We start from the raw sequence: 8,249 nt of genomic DNA, 5'->3' as shown, positions 1-8,249 counted from the left end.
GATGTATCATGTTAGCTCATGAATAGTGATGTGGCTGTACCAGTGGTTCCAGATTATTGTCCATCCTGAAATATTTCAATGCATTTTGACGAATACTTGAGTATATGTATATCGTTTTTTCCATGACTTATGCCATGTTAATATGACATCTAAATGTGAGAGTGACTAACAAAATCAATGGGGCCCCCCTAGAGGTCAGGTACTCTGGGCACAGCCCRGTCGGTAATTTGGCCAGGATTACTACAAATTTACCTAGCAGTAGACTAATATACCAATCTAAAACATTTTGACTGACATGGGTTAATTGATGCACTACCAAGTTTTGAAATTGCACCTTGTGAATTCTGCTATTCTAACTCTCAACAGTAAAATTCCTGTGAGTAAGCACTTCACTGTTAGTCTACACCTGTCGTTTACGAAGCAGGGGATGAATAAAATTAGATTTGATTTGTAGTTGAGAACTCGACTGAGTTCCGATTTGTTAATTTCAAAAACATTTTCGAGGTATATGTTATGCAATTATTATAGATACAAGCATTTTCTGCTTGTAAATACAGTACATATCTCCTTGACGACTTTTTAAAATCTTTTTTTGATCTACAGAACAGCGAAAACTGTTGACCCCTGCTTTACAACATGTCTTCCTCTGCACGTTGTTTCGGGACCAACTTCCTTGGGCGCCTGGAAAGCCCCATCTGTAGCTCCAACGCTGAGCAAGATGACCACAGTCTTCCAAAATTTGATAACTTTGGGGAGGATGTGGCAATTCCCCATGGCCCCTCCAGTGACGGTACAAGATAAATAGAATAAGTGTTGGAAGTATGTGTTTGTGTGTGCGCGCGTGTGTGCGAGTGTACGAGAGAGAAAAAAGAGAGAGAACTAGTTAATTCTCTGTAATCAGTAAGTAATTCATCATTCACCAAAAAAGGTGCATCACCATTTCTTACCCCAGTCCTTGGCCGTCTATCATAAATGAGATCAACACACATAACACAGCAAATTCTTCAGTGTTAAAAATAGAGTAATTAACACTAAGAGTGTTAAATCAACACTGATACCAGAGTCTGTGGACCCATATAGACACCGAAAAGTGTTAAATTAAGAAACTGCTTAGTGTATAGTCTTATTCAAATATTTCCCAGAGTGCCTTGCCTTCCGAGTAAACTGTAGAGTTACCACCCATGACAGAATTTTTTATTTGTTTTATTTAACTTTTATTTAAATAGGCAAGTCAGTTAAGAACAAATTCTTATTTACAATGACACCCTACCCCCACCCAACCCTAACCTGGACGACGCTGGGACAATTGTGCGCCGCCCTATGGGACTCCCAATCATGGCCAGTTGTGATTCAGCCTGGAATCAAACCAGGGTCTGTAGTGATACCTCTAGCACTGATATGCAGCACCACTCAGGAGGCAGATAGATGGTTGTTGCATTCATCCACCAAGTGAGATCCTAAGCAAATATTTTACGATTAATATATATATAAGATTATACGATTATGTATTTCAAAAGGCTKTATTTTGAGGGCCTAGTTTTGTCCTAATACAGGGGCCTGAAACTCATAACCATGCACGTCATTATAATATTTCCCAGCATGCTCTATTGCAGGTAGACTTTTTTAATTGTTTGTTTCAGTATCTATGTTTGTGCATGATTGATTGATTAATTCATTAATCTTATGCTACTGAAATATAAATTACAAACATTTTCTAAAGTAATACAATATGTTACTTTGATTTATTGCACCCATTACTGAAATTTAGTTGGTTTACTTAGTATTGTAAATATACCTTGACAATTCTTTAAGTCATTCTGAATACTAATTGCAGATGATACACGTTTGACGAGTTGGTTAATCACGTGCTGTCTGAATTCCAATAGGAATTACACATAACCTTGTAAATTAGCATAATGTGATTTTCATGTCTGATTTGGCCTGTAAACTAGTGATGTTATGTTTGATACTGGCGCTCTGGAGCATGCGTCGAAATTGCAAAACAGTTACCTTAGAAGAAGTTTGCCGATGCCTGTATCATTTTAGCAGAAAAATGTGATCAATGACGTCTGGAACTTTGTTTTGTTGAACAACTACCTGACATGGCTACAGTGAGCAGGTGCTACGGTGCCACTAGCCTACACTGTGTTGATGAAAGCATCTAGTAATGAACGTATTTTCGACACAATTGCCTGGAAAGCCTCAATGCTTCAAGAAGCTTTGTTTCCCCATCACTACTGTAAACCATGAGTTTCAGATGTAGATTTGTTCCTAAAGGGGTACAAACACTTGTCACTGTAGTGGTACACTGTAAGGTCATCCTTTGTACCTTTAGTTATAAGTGCATTATTGTATCCCAGTTCATACCTCAGGCCACATCAGGTCTGCAAGTAGGGTTTCAACATTTGTTTTTGAAGGATTTTGGTTTTTCTGTTTCCAGGAAACTTCCAACCAGGGTTTCTGGAAACCTGGGAGTTTTGGGAAAGTTACCAGAATCCTTCCTGCAAATCACATTATGCTGGCTAGCAAAGTGATGTATAGTTAGAATAAGCAATAATAAGTAATAGATTTTTTTATTCACTTACAACCTTCATTCAGAATGAGTGCCAGATTTAGGAACATTGTGTGGAGGCTACCTAAAACCTTTCAACTGCAACAAACATTTCTGTAACGAGTGAAAAATCTAATTAATCGTTATGATTAGTTTAGAAAACTGTATGCTATGTATCTTTGTGTAGCACAAGATTAATCAATCAATCAATTCACATGCACAAACGTAGATATTAAAACAAACAATTATAAAAAATCTACCTGCAATAGAGCATGCTGGGAAATTATTGATGACTTCCCAAACTCAGTCCTAGGGAGCACTAGGAGTGCACGTTTAGTTATTTGCCTTAGCACTAGCACTACACATCATCATAATCATGCTTTGATTATTTGAATCATGTGTGGTGCTGAGGCAAAGACCAAAACGTGCACCCCTTGGAGTACCTAGGACCGAGTTTGGGAAAACGCTGCCATAGCGTTTGCGCAAGGTAGTCTTTTTGTCTTCTACTGAAACTAATACCAAACCAATCAGGTGGTTGTTCGACAAATCAAAGCTTTGGACATAATTGATCACATGCTTCTGATAAAGTGACAGAGGCACTGGCACACTGCTTCGAAGTAAACTGCTTAGCAATTTTGACACATGCCTCTGAGCTTCGGTATCAAATGTAACATCAATAGCTGTATTATGGTAAAACTAAGCCCTCAAAATAAGGCCTTATGAAGAACATATGGTATTGTGTTACATAATAAATGAAACAATTACAAATTCACTTTGGATCTCACTTTTAAAAAAAGGTGCTAAGTAGAACCATACAGGGTTCTTCGATTTGTTCCCAAAGGGTGACCCTTTTTGGTGCTGTATTGAATATGTTGTAAAGGGTTCTATCTAGAACCCTCTATGTAGGGTTCTTCAAAGAACCCCCCGTATATGGTTYTACCTTGAACCCCCTATGAAGGGTTCTACCAATAACCATTTTATCATCTAAAGGTTMTTCCTAAAACCGTCTTCCTCAATCACCTAAACTGGAACAACCATCTCAGTAACGGGTGAAATACATCCAATTACTAACAGATTGGATTAGTTTAGAGAACTGTATGTAATTTATTTTTGTGTAGCATAAAATGTATCAACCAATGTATGTGTATGCAAAAACACATTATAGTAAAACAAACAATTTTGAAAATATTCCTGCAAAGAAGCATGCTGGTTAATATCATATATGGTTTTATGTAGAATCCTTCTGGCCTTCCAAAGAACAATCAAAGAACCCTTCCTTCCAAAAACTGTCTTTAGGATGTTGAAGGGTCTTGGTAGAACCCTATCCCTCCACAAATAACTATTTTGGAACCCTTTCTTCTAAGTGTAGGACATATATTGGATGAATGCAACAATCATGTCTCTGTCACTAACAAATACAGTCATGGGTGTTAAATCTCCAATTTACTTGAAAAGCAAGGCACTCTGGGAAATGCTTGAATAAGGCTTTACACTAAGCAGTGTATTTATTTAACACTGTTCTGGTGTCTATAGGTCCACAGATTCAACTGTTTCAGTTTTGATTGAACACTCAGTGTTCATTTCTTATTTTTCTATCAATGGACAATTTGCTGTATAGGCCCACAGGTTTATTGTGTGCCAACTCTGCTCGGTCGAAGTGATCAGCAGAAATCCTTGTTCCCATTTTGACTTCACACTCAGACCTGATATCCTGAAAAGCACCCTTTTTACCCCAAAAGTTTAATCCAAATATTTTACGTTTGTTACCTTGTTATTTAAACATCATTATTTAGCTTGTGATCTCCTTATTTGCAGCCTCCCTGGAATGTGTGAGAGTGGACATGATGCAAAATGAGAACAAGAGMGACCACCACTGTCACTTGTACSAAGGCAAAAACAACATTCTCATCGTCCGCAGAGCCCAAGAGTTTCAGATGACCCTCCAGTTCAACCAGCCCGTAAATCCCAGTGACAAATTCCAGGGAGTTTTAAATGGTCAAACGTTTTTACACATTTTCCACCAATGTAGTGTACATCCTTTCTGCTGGTTAAAAATGTCATTACATGCATTGCTTGACTTCAATGACGGTGATGTATGAATTACAGTATTCAACAATTGGTAATAGTTTTAATGGAGAGGGGTTGGTGTGTTAGAGGTGAAGTTGCATCTCAATACTAAAATTGTTCCTCTCCTAGTCTTCTCTCTGTCATCTGTGTTTAGCCTCTGTAGCCAATCAGAAACTCTAATTAATAAAAGTGCCAAGTTGAAAGAAAAACAGATTATTGACATATTCCCATCTAAACATCTGTAACATCTGTTGATAGTAACCTTGGGGTGCCTCCCGATTCTCCAAACTTCTCCCCAAGTGTGCACTTGCACACTTCCAGTCATGGATTTAGGGAGTTTCCACTATTGTTGAATCCATGACAGAGTGTGCAAGTGCACACTTCGGAAGAAGGGTGTAGAATAGGGACGTGTCCAGGGTCTCTTTCACACATTATACTGAATGCTTCCATCATACTCACAGGGGATTTGATAAAAAGATTTGCCGCTTGATTCAATCCATATTGCGGAAGTTCAGCGGTATAGCGTGATTGAAATGTAATGGTAATTTCCAATTGAGATGGCAGCGTTTACTGTGAATGCAGTCTACACAAACGCAGGAACATTGCCTTTAAATTTAAATCGTATTATACCACGGAACTTCTGCGATACGGATTGTATCAAGCCCTAGGTCCTTTTGTGTCAGCTACAAAACTGCAATATGTCAACTAAGTACAAATAAAATAGGAACAACAGCAAAACGACTGCTTAAGAAGTATGACACCATTTTTTATCTTCAAACGACTTATGCCATGAAAAGGCTTTCATGCTCAATATATTTTTATCTCCCCTAATGTGGTGTTGTCCTCTTACATCTGCTGTGAAATTCTTAGTTTACTGTGTTCAAAAGGTTTTGAGAATAGGGCATAAAAAACTAAGCAGAGAGCACAATATTACACAAAATATCCTTTAGCCTACATTTATTGGATTTGAGAGAGTGGTTGCGTGGTAATTGTGAGGCACTTCTAAAATAATGGTGTCACGACTTCTGCCGAAGTCGGTTCKTCTCCTTGTTCGGGCGGTGTTCGGCGGTCGACGTCACCGGTCTTCTAGCCAATGAACAATTCCCGACAAGGACATGGGGGAAACAGAGGGAACATATACAACATGTAATTAGGGAATTGAAACCAGGTGAGTGTGACAATCAGACAAAACAAATGGAACATGAAAAATGGATCGGCGATGGCTAGAAGACCGGTAACGTCGACCGCCGAACACCGCCCGAACAAGGAGAGGAACCGACTTCGGGAGAAGTCGTGACAAATGGTGCAAATGGACATGCATCATCCTTGTTGAAATTATGAAAGTGTTAGGAAGATACAGTATGTGAATTGAAATATGTGCAGCTACAGCAGCGTACCCTAGTCCCTAGTAATCCATCTGCAGTTATTGGTTTGCAGTCGTGTAAAGTAACTAAGTATAAAATACTTTGAAGTACTACTTAAGTACTTTTTTGTGAGTAGCTGTTCTTTACTATTTATATTTTTGACAACTTTTTACTTTTACTCCACTACATTCCTAAAGAAAATAAGTACTTTTTACTCCATATATTTTCCCTGACAGCCAAAATTACTTGTTACATTTCYAATGCTCAGGCAGGACAGAAATACAGTKAATTTCACACACCTATCAATGTAACTTGTTGTCATCCCTACTGCCTCTGAAGGACTGACTAAAAACAAATACTGTATTTGTAAATGATGCGTGAGAGTTGGAGGTGTGGAGTGTAACGATTTCGTGCGGCCTGAAGAAGGATCGGACCAAAGCGCAGCGTGGTAAAGTGTTCATGATTTATTTATTTAAACTAATTGAGACAAAATAACAAAATGGAACAACACAAAACAGTTCTGTCTGGTGCCAGACACAAAACAGAAAAACAACTACCCACCAAAGCATTGGTAGGGAAAAGCTACCTAAGTATGGTTCCCAATCAGAGACAACGATAGTCAGCTGTCCCTGATTGAGAAACCGATACCCGGCCAGTCACGTTCGTTTTAGTTCTTTTGTATTTTTCTTTGTTTTAGTATGGTCAGGGTGTGAGTTGGGTGGGTATCTATGTTTTTGTGTTCTATGTTGGGTTTTTCGTTTAGCCTGAGTTTGGTCATCAGACAGATGTATCTCTCTTCATTTATATTAGCCTGTTTCTGTTGTGTTTTGTGGGTGTTGTCTTCGTGTCTGTATGTTCCACACAGGAACTGTTTCGGTTTTAGTTCGTTCACTTATTGTTTTTGTATTCAGTGTTCAGTTTGTTCCATTAAATATCATCATGAACACTTACCCGCTCGCGCTCTTGGTCCTCCGATCCTTGTTACTCTTCACCCGCAGAGGGAGTGATAAAATACTTTTTTATTCTCAAAAACATAGGAAAAAAAACATAGAATTGCCCACCCAAATCACACCCTGACCAAACCCAAAATAGAGACATAAAAAGCTCTCTACGGTCAGGCGTGACAGGTGTGCCCCTGGTTGTCCATAAATTAAAAAAAACAAGAGAAATCCTACCTTCTAGTTTGTTTAATGTAAGGAATTTGATGTAAAGCATTACTTTTACCCAAGTATGACAATTGAGTACTTTTTCCACTACTGATGGTTTGTTGCATTCCAGGTCACCTTCATTGCAGTCGCTCTGCACAAGACTACCACCAACAGTATCTTCTGTAATGTTGTGATATTGAGCAGACCTCGACTTGTGTTGGTTGATGTGTTGTTAACTCAACAGTTTTTTTGTTAGCACTTTATTTTACAGTACAGAAAATACCAGGTATTTATTAAATAAATGTCATGGAAACACAATAATTACACAGTAATAACTTTATGATTTACTTGCTTTGTTTCTTTACGGCTCATTAAAACAATACTACTTGGTTACCATTGTTACCAACTGAGGTTAATTCTTTGAAGAATGTACCAGAAAGTATCGATTGTTACCACATAACGTCATACTTAAAATACTAAGAGTACAGTGGAAACATGAGTGTCTACATGTGTTGACGTTTCCCCTGTCATGTCATCTTCTCCCTCAGGTATCAATACCAACGTGTTGAATGGCACAAAGATCATCATCTCCTTTAACGGCTCACAAACTGGGAATTGGACCGGCCGCATGCTACAGCAACAAGGGGATGAGTGCCTGTGTGGCATCACCCCTTCTGCGAACGCCATCATCGGAAATAGTACTACACAACTGTGGCGGTCATTCAGTTACAATGGATTTCAAGGACACAAAAGGACTCTGGAACAGACTTCTTACCTCCTGTTCAACGCCTGGGCGCTCCAGTGAGTGGACTCTTTGTGGATTTTTTGTGTCCCTGAGGACCGCTTAAGATAAGATAAAACATATGCATATTAACACCCCTTATGGGGAAACTAACTGGATTTCACACGTGGAAAATATAATGATATCACATGTGACATTCAATGTTAAATCATGTGAAATTGTTATTTTGGAACACTTTAAGTGATGATATTTCACATGAAATTTCACATGTGGATTTTTACGTGATCCCATAACCTTTCACATGTGGATTCAATTTTACGTTAACCTTTTACACGAGAATTTCACAGGTGAATGCCTCTGCAAACAAAAATGTCTAT

The 8,249-nt window shown here is 38.5% G+C and overlaps 1 pseudogene; it reads left to right on the top strand.

Moving 5' to 3' along the window:
* Nucleotides 1–636: 636 nt before the first annotated feature.
* The window catches only part of LOC112077483 (coagulation factor XIII A chain-like), a 39,707-nt pseudogene continuing 32,094 nt past the window's right edge, over nucleotides 637–8,249 (top strand).

Source organism: Salvelinus sp. IW2-2015, unplaced genomic scaffold (assembly GCF_002910315.2).
Source record: "Salvelinus sp. IW2-2015 unplaced genomic scaffold, ASM291031v2 Un_scaffold4611, whole genome shotgun sequence".
In the NCBI taxonomy this organism is placed as follows: Eukaryota; Metazoa; Chordata; class Actinopteri; order Salmoniformes; family Salmonidae; genus Salvelinus; species Salvelinus sp. IW2-2015.
Note: the sequence above shows the minus strand (reverse complement) of the source record. Positions and strands in the feature narration are given on the sequence as shown.